Here is a 15,194-nt window from a genome sequence, read left to right on the forward strand (position 1 = left end):
ATGGTCCCTCTAAAACATGCTGAAATTCAATTGCCCTTATAAAAATATGAAGAGATGGGAAATTAAGAGGTGGGTTGGCAATAAGAGTTCTAGTCTCGTGCATGATTTAATGCTATTATCCTGGAAATGGTTGAGTTTTAGTAGGAGTAGCTTTGTTTAAAAGAAACTCCTTGTATTCACCCTTTCCTTTTCTTGTGTATGTTCACTTGTTTTCTGTCATGTTATGATGTAACCAGTCGGACGCCTCCAAATACCAGCCCCTTGATATTGAACTTTCCAACACCCAGAATTATAAAAATACATGTATTTTCTTTAAAATGTACTAATATTACAGCATTCTGTTATAGCAGCAGAAAACCATCATACCAAAAGTATTTAGTACAACAATGCATTGCAGATTGCAGAGTGACAGGATACACACTCTGCCGAAGCAGGACTTAAGGTAGTCCAGAGTTAACAGGGGGAAATATTAAGGGCATTTATTAAATCTGAAGTGTCTGGCCTCAAGTGCAGCAGAAAACATTAAACATAGCCCAACTTCTAGATTGGAAAACATAAAGCCTCTCAATGAAGGACTATTTAACTCAAAGCCCATCACCTAATGTGTCATGTCCTGATTTTAATAGAAAAAATTGTAACACACATATTGAAAGACAATGAAAACACAAATCATGCCAAGCAGAGTAAATACCAGAATCATGTGCAGATTTACCACAGACATCAGAATTTTCTGACAAATAATTTAATACAATCATGGTTAACATGGTGAAAGCCCTAATGGGAAAAAAATGAGGTGAGATTAGAACAAGCGAATGATGTAAGTAAACTACTTTTAAAAGAATCAAAAAGAAATGATTTTAAAAAAAAAAACCTCCTGATGTGCTTTTAGTAGGCACATCAGTCCACTGAACGTATCTAAGAAAAGAATCAATATGCTTGAAAGTAAATCAATAAAAGCCTCCAAAACTGAAAATAATAAACAAGAAAAAAAAAAAAAAAAACCTTCCGAATCCCAGAGCATCCTACTTCTATGAGGTGATTTCAAAAGAAGCAGCTGAATATAATTTTGAGAAAAAAAAAAAAAACAGAGATAAAGCAGAATAAACATTTGTAGAATGTCAAAGACATTTCCAACATTAACGTGAACTACTCAACCATAGCTCCAGACGCTCGGAAAACAGCAAACGAGATAAATAACAAAATGTTTTCTCCCAGTAATCATATGTCTAACATACAAAAATCAAAGACAAGGAGAAAATCTGTAAGAAAGCAGGAGAATTGGCTGGCCCCGTGGCTCACTTGGCTAATCCTCCGCCTGCGGTGCCAGCACCCGGGTTCTAGTCCTGAACAGGGTGCCGGATTCTGTCCCGATTGCCCCTCTTCCAGGCCAGCTCTTTGCTGTGGCCCGGGAAGGCAGTGGAAAATGGCCCAAGTCCAGGAGGAGGCACCTGGCTCCTGGCTTCAGATTGGCGCAGCATGGCAGCCATAGCGGCCATTTGGGGTGTGAACCAACAGAAGGAAGACCTTTCTCTCTGTCTCTCTCTCTTTCACTGTCTAAATCTGCCTGTCAAAAAAAAAAAAAAAAAGCAGAAAAATCAAAGTTTAAATACCTTACCAATAAAGGAACAAAGATAAAATTACAGTGAATTTTATGTTAGACATAATATAAAGAAGGGAATTGAGTTAAGTGTTAAAACTATTATAAAAAGAAAGCTTCAGCCCAGACTTTTAGATCCAGCAAAATCATCCTTTCAACTGGAAGAGTGGACAGCAGGAATCCAGGTACTCGAGCCATCACTGTTGGTTCCTAGGGTGCACACTGGCAGGAAGACGGAATCAGGAGCTGGTCACAGGATACAAACACAGGTACTCTGATGTGGAATGTGAGCGTCCTAACCAGTCTATTAACTGCTATGCCAAATGCTCACTCCTGAAATCTATTTTTGAAAACAAGACTTTTAAAAAGTGTCCCCTGAACATGAATAAGCTATTTGTGCAAAGGGAAACCTGCGTGCTAAAATGTACACAAGAGGGGCCAGCATTATGGCATAGTAAAAAGCCACTGCCTGCAACGTAGGCATCCCATAGGGGGCCGGTTCTTGTTATGGGTACTCCACTTCCAACCCAGCTCCTTGATAATGGCCTGGGAAAAGCAGTGGAAGACGGCCAAAGTGTTTGGGTCCCTGCCACCCACATGAGAGATCTGGATGAAGCTCCTGGCTTCAGTGTGGCCCAATCCTGGGATTGGTGGCCATCTAGGAAGTGGACCACCTCTCTTTCCTACTCTCTGTCTCCCTCTCTCATTCTCTCTTTCTAACTCTGACTTTCAAATAAATAAATATTTTTTAAAAGCACATGGGAATAAACAAATTCTACGCAAATCAATAGAAAACTAAACATTTAAATAGCAAATGTATCTATGAGTACAAGATTAAATGTTCTTGTATTCCTACAAATGGATACAAAATAACAATGATATATCACTTAATATGTTGCCAAAAGTTAGAAAGAAGGAGCCTGACAAGTGTAGGTCAAATGTAGGGATTTTTTTTATATATGTTGGTCGGTAGAGAAAGAAATGGATGATAGACAGATAATAGAAATATAGACAGACAGACAGACAGACAGATGATAAATTTGGATATTTAAGTATAGGTCAATTCAAGAAGTAATTTAAACATAGTAGAGGTGATTATTATGAGAGGACAAGAATCAATAGCACACTTATTGAGTTTTTGTATGTTTACATTAGTGATGTGTTCTATATAATTCACATTTTTCCACACTGATGGTTTGTAATGTAAGAACCAAAACTATATATTTCACTTCTGTAATCCCTCCTTCTGCTGATCTTGTTAGTTTGCTTGTCCCTGCAGTTATATGTTCATATAGTATAAGTATTTATTTGGTTAGTACTATATGATTACATTATAAGAGAAAAGAATTGTGTAAAAAACAGGGCTTTTGAGGAGCTTGCATTTAAGAAAATACATTTAGGATGTAGGTAAATAAATGTGAATAATAAGAAAACAATGAAATGTAAAAATGAGATATGTAATTCACAAAAATGTTAACATACAAAACAAGGATGAAAGGTGATGATAAGGATTGAGAAGGTACATACATTCGGCATCACAATTTAAAAAATTCCTATGTAAAGCATCCAACACTGTTGAATTGATATCGAAGTCTGAGCAATCTAAATTCAATTTTCTGCTTGCTGCATTTCAGGCATATAAGAAAAAATAAAGCATATATTATGAGACTAGATTTTCTTAGGATTTTGGGAGACCAATGCAAATAAAGTAGAAGTTTAGAAGATAGTGCACAGGGTTCTGAAAGTTTTTTCTAATAAAACTGGAAGGGCAAAACAACAGCATTTTGGTTAATCTTTTCAGAATAAACTTATTCATTACATTAGTGAAACTAAATATAATAAACTATCTCACACCTGAGATAATTTGATCTGACATCTTTAGATTTTTCATTGTATTGTCTGCTAATAAGAATATATTTAATGCAAGATGTTAATGTATTATGTATCAAAAGCACATCCAACTTAATTTTCATAAGATTTCTAAGAACATCTCAGAAGAGTTGAAATATATGATAAGAACACTTACCATAGAAGTTAAACAAAAAATCAATTAATTCAACATTTTATGTTTAAAGTTTCTATTTCTTATTCCCAGTTTTCTTCCAAAATTTCTGTCTGTTCAGTGTCTGGGTTAGATTTAAAAACCCTAAAATAGGATAGATATTTTTTATGCTGTCTAGCTACATTTCTCACTACTAGTTTTATCAGCATCAATGTTGCTTCAAAAGGCCCCATCACCAGGCAACAGAGACCTCAGTTATCAAAATATAAACATCGTATATACCTGAGTCACGAAATTTAGAAATAACAGTTTATTAATATTACTTAAATTTATCAATATCTTTCTTCCTCTTTTAAGTTTCCCTTTTATTTTTAAACAAGCTAATTAACACATAATTCACATGATATACACTGCACGTAATTAAAATGTAAAATTCAATTATGTATGTTCACATGCTTCAAATTGAGAGAACTTTCATTGCCTCAAAAATAAAACTTGGAATATTTTACTATCATTCTGCTATTCCCTCAACACCCTCCCCCATCCCTTAGTTGCTAACTTGTTTTCGTCTCTATTGGTTTCCTATGCTAGGCACTTTGTAGGAATGGGATTAAACAAATATTACCTTTCAGGAATAGCTTTTTTTCACCATGCACAATATTTTTAAGCTTCATCCAAATTGTATTATGCACCAGTAATTCATGATTCTTTTGCTGAATATGTTCCATTTTAGGCATTTTACACATGTATGCATTTTGTTTATTTATCACTTCACTGGTGGATATTTGGGTTGTTTTCACTTTTTGGATCTGAAAGCTTGTGTTTATATAGGTATTCATATAAATATTTTTGCACATAATTTTTCATTTATTTTGAATTATATGCTAGTAGTGATATTGGTTACTCATATGGCAACTCTAAATTTATTTATTTGAGAAACTGTCAGACTATTTTCCTCCGGGACTAATAATGTAAACATCTTATGTATTTGTAGATCGTTTGTATACTGTTTTTGGAAAAGTATGTATTCAGAAATTTTAGTCATTTTTAAAATCAGAGTCTCTTTTTTACTGAGGTACAGAATACTTTTATCAGGTTTATGCAAATATTTTCTCTATTCTGGGATTTTCCTTTCATTGCTATTGATGCACTGCATTCAAGTACAATTTTTAATATTGAAGAAGCCCGATTTATCTTCTTTTTTCTCTAATTTCTCTTGATTTTGGTGTCAAATCTAAAAAATATTATTATGCGCATTGTCATAAAGATCTGTCCTTATGTTTTCATCAAAAGCATTTACAACTTTATGTTTAAGCATTTAATCAATTTTGAGTGGTTTTCTTGTACAATTTCATCTTTATGATGCAATTGTCTAGTTGTCTGAGGATTATTTGTTGAACACAAAATATTTTCAAAAATTAATTGTCTTGACCCCATCCATTGAAAAACAGTTAATCATAGAAGTATGGAATCATTTCTGGATTCTCAGTTCTAGTCAATTTATTTAAGTATCTACCCATGTAGATACTACATTGTCTTTTTAGCATTTATTTAGAAGAAAATCAAAATAGGAATATGTGAGTTTTTATAATTATTTCTTCTTTCCTAGGGTTATATCACTATTCTAATTTCCTTGCAATTTCATATGAATTTTAAAATCAACATCAATTTTCACAAGTAAGTCCACTGGTATGCTAGAGGTTGCACTGAATCTGTAGACCATATTGCCATTTTAATGTTGTCTTCAGAATCATGAATATGAGGGTTTTGTCATGTATTCAGATCTTTACTCTTTTTCAACAGTGTTTTCTGGTTTGTAGAGGGAAAATTTTGAATTTCTTTTGTTAAATTAATTCCTAAGTATTTTGCTTTATTTAATTGTAGATTGCATTGCTTTCTAAATGTAATTTTCTAATTATCCACCACAAAAACAAAAAAAAAAATGCACTGAACATATATTTGAATAAAAATACAATGGACACTTGTATATTAATTGTGTACTCTGTAAATGTGCTTGAAATATCTGTTTGTTCTATTTTAGTACATTATTTAGCTATTTCTGTATGTAATATCATAGCATCTGAGGAGAGAGATTATTTACTCCTTCACTTACTAGTTGAATATATTTTGTTTCACTTTCTTCCTTAATTGCTTAGATGAAGATATTCAGTACAATACTGTGGTACAGGGAGACACTCTACTTTGTTTTTAATTTCAGAAGAATACATCTAGTTTTTCATGGTTAAGTATAAGATTTTTCAGATGTCCTTATTCATGTTGGCAAGTTCCATTATAATATTAACCTTTTCAATGATTTCATTATAAAGGGTATTGGATAGTTTCAGATGCTTTTCCTGTGTCTAGTCGAATGATCATATTATTCTCATATTTTGTATTATTTTGTTTTCTGGGAATATGCTGTATTACATCAATAGACTTTAATATATTGAAACAATCTTGCAATCCTTGGATATATCTAACTTGGTCATAGAGTATAGTATGATTTTTACATGTAATTATACCACTTTTTTGGTGTTTTGTTTGTTGGAGATTTTTGCTGCAATATTTGTAAGAACTATGGGCCTATGATTTTGTGTGATAGTTTTGTATGATGGGTTTGCCGTCACAGTAATACTACCATTGTAAGAGTTGGAAGACCTCCTTTTATCTCTTATTTTTGAAAGAATTTCTAAGAATTGTGTGTTTTATTGGTATGTGATAGCTAACATATGATACAAAAAAAGCATGGGCATAAAACAGACATCTTTTGATTTGACTTTTATCTTTTAGCCCTTGTCTGTACTCCAGTGGAACTGTACTCTTTCACTTGTTAACTTTTATGCTTACTGGTGCATTAAGTCTGTGATTACAGAATGGATTGAAATGATGTTTTTGTGAAAATTAAAGGAATAAAAAGAAAGAAAGGAAGGATTGGGACAGAGGGAAAAAGAGGAAGAGAGAGAGCAACATAGTTACCTTCTAGAACTGTACCTATGAAATTAATGTAATTGGTTCTTTTTATATTACTAAAAAATGAAAAATATTTGGTACTAGTTTTTTAAAGTCGAGTGGACTCAACTATAATGCTGCTTGGAACTGTACCTTTTCCTGGGTAATGTTTTGATTATTAATTCAATCTCTTCATTTGACATAGATTTATCCAGATTGTCTATTTCTTCTTGAGTCAGATTAGGTAGTTTTTATCTTCCTAAAAGTCTCATTTCATTTTCATTATCTAATTTGTTGGATTACAACTGGCCATACTAGTTTTTCAATAAAAATTGTATATATTTATTGGGTGTCATAATGATATCTTTATTTAATCTTATTATTGTACAATGTCCAATTCAGGATAAACACAACCATCTTCCAAATAATTTATGATTTCGTTTGGTGAAAATACCTAAAATGTTCTCTTAAAATTTCTTAAAAATATATCTTGTATGGTATTGCTTTCAATATTCATCCAACTCTGCCAAGAGTACCATAATTTCTTTCTCTTAAATACGAATTCGTGCCCATTACACAATCTTTTCTCATCCTTAACTCTACCCCACCTCTAGCAAATACCATTTTACTCTAAACTTCTATGAGGTTATTTTTCTTTCTTTTTTTTTTAAATTTCAAATATGAGAGCTATTATATGGCATTTGTTCTTTGCCAGGATTGTTTCACAGGGGCTCCAATTTTGGTTCTAGATATTTCAACACTGGATATGAGAAAAATTGGAGAGATACATCATACAATATTAAAAAGAAGGATCAGAATGTCCTCTTTTGTATGTTAGAATGTAATTATTATTTAAGGTACAGAAAAATTTTTTTTTCCTGACAGAACCCAGAGAACATTTTATTCACATAGTAAGAATGTGTTAGTCCAGAGAATATTTACATGACTGAAAAACAGTGGTTGATTACATTTGTAGGCCAGAGTTGATGATAGGGTTTGCAACTATGGAATACGGTTGACAGGATTTGAATACTGGAGAGACAAGGCGGTAACAATACATAATTATAGACAAAATGGTCTTAATTATCATATTGGGCAGCAAGGCTAAAAATAGAACCAAAGATCACAGGAGAAGGCTAATGGAATAGGAAGTAGCTTAAATCTATAGAAACAGCAAGAAAAAAAAATGAAAGTCTCAAGAGTGAATGAAATATGTGCTGCTGCTCCAACAATGGAAAAACCATAATTCTTCATCTAGATTAAAAACCATAACTAGTTCTCAGTAATGCAGGCCATCTTCTGTTTTGGGAAACCACATCCATCTGAGGGACACAAAAATAATGAAACAAATATAAATGGTAGTAATTTGTCCAATTATTATTTCAAAAAGATGGACATTTAATTAGTGAACCAAGGCACAGTGAGTAAAGTGGAAAATCCAAAGTTTCCAAGAACGTTGGAACTGAGATGTATACTGACACTGTGAACATGTCACCTGGAGACCTGGAGACTAGATGTTTTTTCTTTTAAAGATTTATTTATTGTATTTGAAAGGATGAGTTACAGAGACAGAGGGGGAGAGAGAGAGAGAGAGAGAGAGAGAGAGAGAGAGAGAGAGAGAGAGAGAGTCTTCCATCTGCTGGTTCACTCTCCAGATGGCCTCAGTGGCTGGAACTGTGCTGATCCGAAGCCAAGAGCTGGGACCTTCATCTGGGTCTCCCATGCAGGTGCAGAGGTCCAAGGACTTGGGCTATCTTCTACTGCTTTCCCAGGCAATAGCAGAGAGCTGGATGGGAAGAGAGGCAGCTGGGACTAGAACTGGTGCCCATATGGAATGTCAGCACTGTTGGCAGTGACTTTACCCACTAGGCCACTGTGCCAGCACCCCTAGAGACCAGCTTTGAACTTGTGCATCTAGATATTGCAAATTTAGTTTCTTCTAGATTAGAGATTTTTTAATTTAGGGTCATCGGAAACTACCAAGAGCACAATGAGGTTTTATTTAGCCTAACACTATAAATATTGCTGATCATTTTTGCTTCTCGTGCAAGAAAGCAAAACATAAAATCTGTTTTTGGAATACATTTGAAGTGGCAATTCTGAATTTTCATGGAGAGAATGAATTGCTGCAATTTAATAAGTACAGGGAATATATCTGGAAACCCAAAAATCACTCCATTGTCTTTTTTAGGAACTGTGAGTGAGTAATTCTTCAATTATGCCTCTAAAACATTCAAAAGCTCACAGATAAAGATCTCCTCTCATTGAGTAAACTTCCATGATGAGTACAAATGCTGGAGGGAATTTTTAAATGGATGATGGAATAAAAAGATAATAAATACCAATCACTTACTTAATAACCACTAATTATTGTTCCCAGTTGTGACTGGCCTTCAGCAGGGTAAGATAGAGGGGGTTTACTGTGAACCACATGTAGATTAAAATAGTATAAAAGATGACCTCTGTTAGTTGCTATCATGTTAATTCTCCACTAAGTACTTACTGGTCATATACTGACTGTATCTGTGCTTTCTGTCACTAGAACATATTCAAAGACTCACAACTCCTATCTTAGGAGAAAGTTCTCAAACAATTACAGACGAGCTTGTTGGTGAGCACAGTCGGTCCCTCTATTCTCAGCTGAAAAATTCAAAGATTCATGATGTTGTTGCTGTCAAACAACTGGAGGTTGAATTCCGGTTTAACACACTAGTAAATGACTGTAGCAGACAACTTAATTGATTTCCCTCTAATCCCTCTTTCAATTATCCTTACTCCAAGACTCTCTCTGGTAATCTACTTTTATTTAAATATTTATATCACAAATCAAGAAAATCAAGAGTCACACAAAATCTATGGATATGTGATTCTACTATACAATAGAGTCAAAGGTAGAAATACATATATCACAGGTAATGTGAAAGTTAATATCATGTGCCGATTTGGATGTTATTATGCTCAGATATTTGGTTTGTAGGTTGCTGTGATGGCACTTTTTTAGATGTGATTAATATTTCAATCAGTAGATTAGAATTAAAGGTTACTATTCATATCAGTAGTCTTTAAATAAAATGGACTTCTTAATTTACATAGATCACATGCAGCCAATTAAAGGTTTTAAAAGCAAAGACTGAGGTTCCAGAAGAATTAATTTGGACTCAATGGTCCAACATCAGCTTTTGCCAGAGTACCCAGTTTCTAATGGAAATATGTTAAATTGCCAGACTTTAACAATTTCTTGTCTCTTTTTTTATTCTTTATTTCTTTCTTTGGAATACTAATATATATGGATAGATGGAATCAATTTTTAAACTGGGTAGCAGTTAATATTTTCAATACTTGCCTAGATAAAATTGCAATGCACTATTAATATGCTGCTAAGACAAAGGTCATGGGACCTGACCTGAAGTGTAAATAGCCCTTAATTTGTTACAAGATGCTGAGGGTAGCTGGTACTTGTAGAAGTCAAATTATGGGCTTCACATTTACCCAAATACTTTCTTTGTGTTGAAACAAGTGTCTGCTCTATGAGATCTTACCTGTGGATTTAGTGCCTGCTGAGTTCAGTATTTTTAGTAGAATTATGACCATTCTGCAGAATGTTCTCTATAATGATCTGAAATACAGACTCCCACATAGGAATGTGGTCTAATAACATATTGCTATATACAGGAAACAGTTCCTTGGCAGTTCAGAGACCTGGGTTCTAATTCTATCATTGTTATTGTCTATCTATGTTATTAGGATAAAATATTGAAGCTTTCCAGAAATAAGTTTCTCAGAACAAGGGCCCTCTACAATGCTGGTCTTCCAGGAACTATGGAGATATGGACCTTCTAACAGCCAAAGTTTTTCAATTCCAATTTAGACTTCTAAAATTTCCCTGGTTCTGAAAATGAGGCATTTCATTACTCCATAAGACAGATACTCATTTTAACTAACATTCAATTTTTCTTTGAATTGTGTAGTATTTGTAACTGTGTATATATGCATATGTTTCTTTCAAATTTGTAAGTAATCATGTATTAGGTATATGATAAACATATAACACATATAAACATCTACTAACTTAAATAATATTCCAATTGGTTAAGAATAGCATTGCAATAATAAATACCCAGTGAATAAATATTATTTAGGCAGTTGGAATTTAAGCTAGAGGTGAAAACTATAAGATATTCCCAGCCCACATCGAAATACTTGGATTTAATATCTGGCTCCAGGATCTGACTCCATCTTCCTGCCAATGTAGACCCTGGAAAGCAGTAGTGATGGTTCATGCAATTTGGTTTCTGTCAGCCATATGGGAGATTTTAATAGCATTCCTGGCTCCTTGCTTCAGACAAGGACAAGTCAGATAATTGCAGTCATTGGGGAATGAACTAGTGGATTGGAGCATTCTCTCTCTCTCACTCAAATAATTAAATAATGTAAATTAATGAGAATAATAAGTAAGCCATTGCCTATTTTCTCAAATATGCTGCATTTATAGGAATTTAGAGATAGTATTTTTTTAGTTTTGTATGAAAAAATGTCGTTTATCTTTTTTTTGGGAATCATTCCTCTTTTGTTTGTAAATCCATAATTGTGGTCATGTTTGGTTTTCTATATCTTCTTTGTCTTAGGAATGCTGTATTTTGACAAGTTAGCAACAGAATTCAGCATCTTGTAATATTTATCAGGAGATGATGGTTCACACAGCTGTATTCAAGGCATATGGAAAAAAATATGCTCTTTTCTGTGTCTAAGTAATTGAACTGCAATGATGGCAGTTACTTGTGAATTATAAAGTGGAATGATTTATATAACTTAGTTGTCAACAAATCAGTTGTTTACAGAGCAGCTGGTGAAAGGACACCTTGGTTTCCATATAACCTTTCATATCACACTAGTCTGTGTGCAGAAGGTACATTTATCCTTGTCGGATGTTTCAACAAGCAGTCATATAAGGAAATGTGTTTAAGAAACTAAGGTATTCAACCTAGAGAGGAGAAACAGGATAATTTTAAAAGAAAATATACTTCATAAATTTCAAGCAAATTAAAACATATCATTCTAATGTACCAATAATTTCATGACTCTAAAATATTGGTTGGCAATTAATTTGTCAATTTGGCATCAGGAATTTTCCTTAGAAGTTAGGAGCCTAGTCCAAATATTCTATGAGTTTACTTTAATTCCTATAATTTGTGTGCAGTTTATAGAATTAAATATATGATAATGCATAAAAATTTTGTAGAAAAGAGAAAATATGCCTCATAAAATAATACTTTTAGGAAAGTAAAAGATAAAAAAACTGTATTGAAATCTTAGCAATTATAGCAATGTGTGGTTAATAACCATATCACTTGGATAGAGTGTGTTTTAGCAGCCTGGATACTAAAAACATGGCGTTAACCAGGAATAAGAACAGTGTGGTCCAATTATCAAATCTGCCTTATATAAGCTTTGATAAATAAAGTTCTTTGAAAATAAAGTTTTATATTATCTGGGTCAGGTTTCTTGCTATAGTAAGCAGAGATACACAATTGTGACAAAACCCCTGTAGCTTAAGATATTCACTCTCTGTCCTTAAGAGAAAATGTTTACCAAATCCTGATACTTAATTTGTTGAAGTAAACATTTAACCTAGTAGTTAAGACATTAGTTAATAGACTTGCATCCCTTATAGAAACACTTGCATTTAAGTCCCATCTCAGCTCCTGACAAGTTCTCTGCTAATGCACATGCAGGGAGTCAGTAATTGAAGGCTAAATTTGGTGGGTCCCAGCCAACAAAGTGGGAGAACTGGCTATTGTGAGATCTTGAGGAGTGAACCAGTAGACAGGAGTGTGCTCTGTCTCCCCCTCTCTGTGTGTATCTGCCTTTCAAATAAACAGTAACAAAAAATAATCTATCATGGGCCTGGCGCTGTGGCACAGTGGGTTAATGCCCTGGCCTGAAGCACCAACATCCCATATGGGTGCACGTTCTAGTCCCAGCTGCTCCTCTTCCGAGTCAGCTCTCTGCTATGGCCAGGGAAAGCAACAGAAAATGACCCAGGTCCTTGGGCCCCTGCACCCATGTGGGAGACCCAGAAGAAGCTCCGGGCTCCTGGCTTCAGATCGGTGCAGCTCCGGCCGTAGTGGCCAAATGGGGGTGAACCAGCAGATGGAAGATCGCTCTCTCTCTGCATCTCCTCTCTCTGTGTAACTTGATTTTCAAATAAATAAATAAATATTTTTTTAAAAAAATAATCTGTTGTAATACCTTAGTAAAATGCATTTGTACCTTAGACTGAAGTATGTGTCTCGAATGTTAATAAGGATGTATAAAAACACAGAGAGACAACAAATAAAACCTGCATGAGGGAAATCTTATAGGTCAATGGCCCCTATATGTGGTTGGGCTTCAAAAAGGAGACATAGGTAACTCATGATTTAACAGAGATTTAAGAGACAAAGTAATCAATTGCACTGCAGGAACATAATTTAGATCTCAATGCAAATAGATATCTAAAAATGTTGAAGGTGAACTTAGAGTTTTGTTATGTCTTTTAAAAGATTTACTTGTTTATTTGAAAGGCAGAATAACAGAGAGGGAGAGAGATAGAGAGAGAGAAAAAGAGAGCGCTTTCATAAGTTGGTTCTCTCTCCAAGAGATTGCAACAGCCAGGGCTGGGCCAGGAGCCTGGAACTCCATCAGGTCTCTAATATGGGTGGAAAGGACCCATATATTTGAGCTATTATTCACTACTCTCACAGGTGCAGTAGCAGGAAGCTGGATTGAAAGCAGGATATCAAAGACTCAAAGCAGCTACTCTGATATGGGATGTGGGTGTCCCAACAAGCAGTTTAACCCACTGTGCCAAAACATTTGGCCTTGCTTACATTTTTTTTTGTTTGTTTTTGTTTTAGAGACAGAGTGCACAGTGAGAGAGAGAGACAGAGAGAAAGGTCTTCCTTTGCCGTTGGTTCACCCTCCAATGGCTGCCGCGGCCGGTGCACCGCGCTGATCTGAAGGCAGGAGCCAGGAGCCAGGTACTTCTCCTGGTCTCCCATGGGGTGCAGGGCCCAAGCACTTGGGCCATCCTCCACTGCCTTCCCGGGCCACAGCAGAGAGCTGGCCTGGAAGAGGGGCAACCGGGACAGAATCCGGCACCCTGACCGGGACTAGAATCGGGTGTGCCGGCGCCGCTAGGCGGAAGATTAGCCTGTTGAGCCGCGGCGCTGGCCGCCTTGATTACATTTTAAAAACAGTTGTTTAGATCCGGATTCAAGATGTTCATGTAGAAAGGCCATTTTTGCTTCCTTCTCTACCAAGATACTCCAAAGCAGTTACATTAACAGTTTAATGACTGAGGAATAGCACCAGAGGTACTAAGAGGGAAGCAGGGCACAGTTGGACACTGATAACAGGCAATGCTGCCTGGAGAGCGATGAAGAGGACCAAGGATCAAGGGCAATCTGAGGCCCTATAGCAGGTGGATTCCCTGTTGTCAAGGAGAGGGTGTGTAAGAGAGCAGAGACATTCCATCTGTGTAGACCTCTCATCTGCATCATCCTTGCAGGAGAGAAAGCTAGCTGCATGGATGAGCAGCTCAGTGAAGATCATTTTCTGGAAAACTCAGGACTCTTGGAATTCAGAGAGGGAACTCATTTGGTTTCCTTCACTACTGCTCTGAACAGGGATTGCAGCAAGGAGGTACCATCAAGAGAAGAGAGTCATTCACAAGAAATGCTTGCCTGTCATCTTTCCAGGGCTCCTAGACACATTCCTGCACTCTAGCAGGTAAGCCTAAGCCTCGCAGGTTCAGCTGGACCCAGCTGGGCAGTGGTAGCACCAGAGCCCAGGCAGGGCTCTGTGCTAAATAAATAAATCACATAAATCACATTGCTGTGATTTATGGTGGGTATTTGGGATAACCACTAGCACACTGGATATAAAGAGGATTTCTCTATTGTAATGAAACCTATCTTCTTTTCAAATGCCTGCCCTCCTCCAACCATTTGACAAGTTTGAGGTTGAAGCTGGGTTCCTGTGCAGCTTCCAAATGTGGATGTTGAGGTTCCGAGCTCCCTGTACATGGGGATGAGTTTCATGGTTCGGTAGGAGGGCATACTACAGAGTGAGTCAGTGCTCTGGATGGTGTGCACATCAGTGTGGTTGAAGTGTGCTGTAACTATGAGCACACTCTGAGCTGTGAATCAGCTAGTTCACCTTGACACAGAGAAAAACTGAGACTCCAAAAACACCTGTCTGCTGCAATATCCCTTCCCCCAATTAATGTGCTGCAAAATCCCGTGCCCTTGCTGACTATAGCTAGAGATGTTCCGCTATGCCTTTTTCAGGTGTCATTCTAGACCCCTGCCCCGTGCATAAAAGTGGCCTGAGCTCCCTGGATGAATACTCCCGGAACTCGGGTGAAAGTCTTAGGTGCTCCACCTAGCCCAACAATACTCCGGTAACTAGGATGCAAAACAGAGCTGTTTGTACTGAACCTAACACAGTGCAGCATCATGGCTTGTAGGGTCTGTGTCCTAGAGAATCTATTTGGCCTAGGCCCAATGTGGAGCTCAGTGCCTCAGTGCTCCAACCTTTCCTCCTGAAGCCACTAGAGTTCGGGTACATTTGCACACTGAATACTCATGCCTGAGGCATCTGCAC

This window comes from Oryctolagus cuniculus, chromosome 4 (assembly GCF_964237555.1).
Source record: "Oryctolagus cuniculus chromosome 4, mOryCun1.1, whole genome shotgun sequence".
Taxonomy (NCBI): Eukaryota; Metazoa; Chordata; class Mammalia; order Lagomorpha; family Leporidae; genus Oryctolagus; species Oryctolagus cuniculus.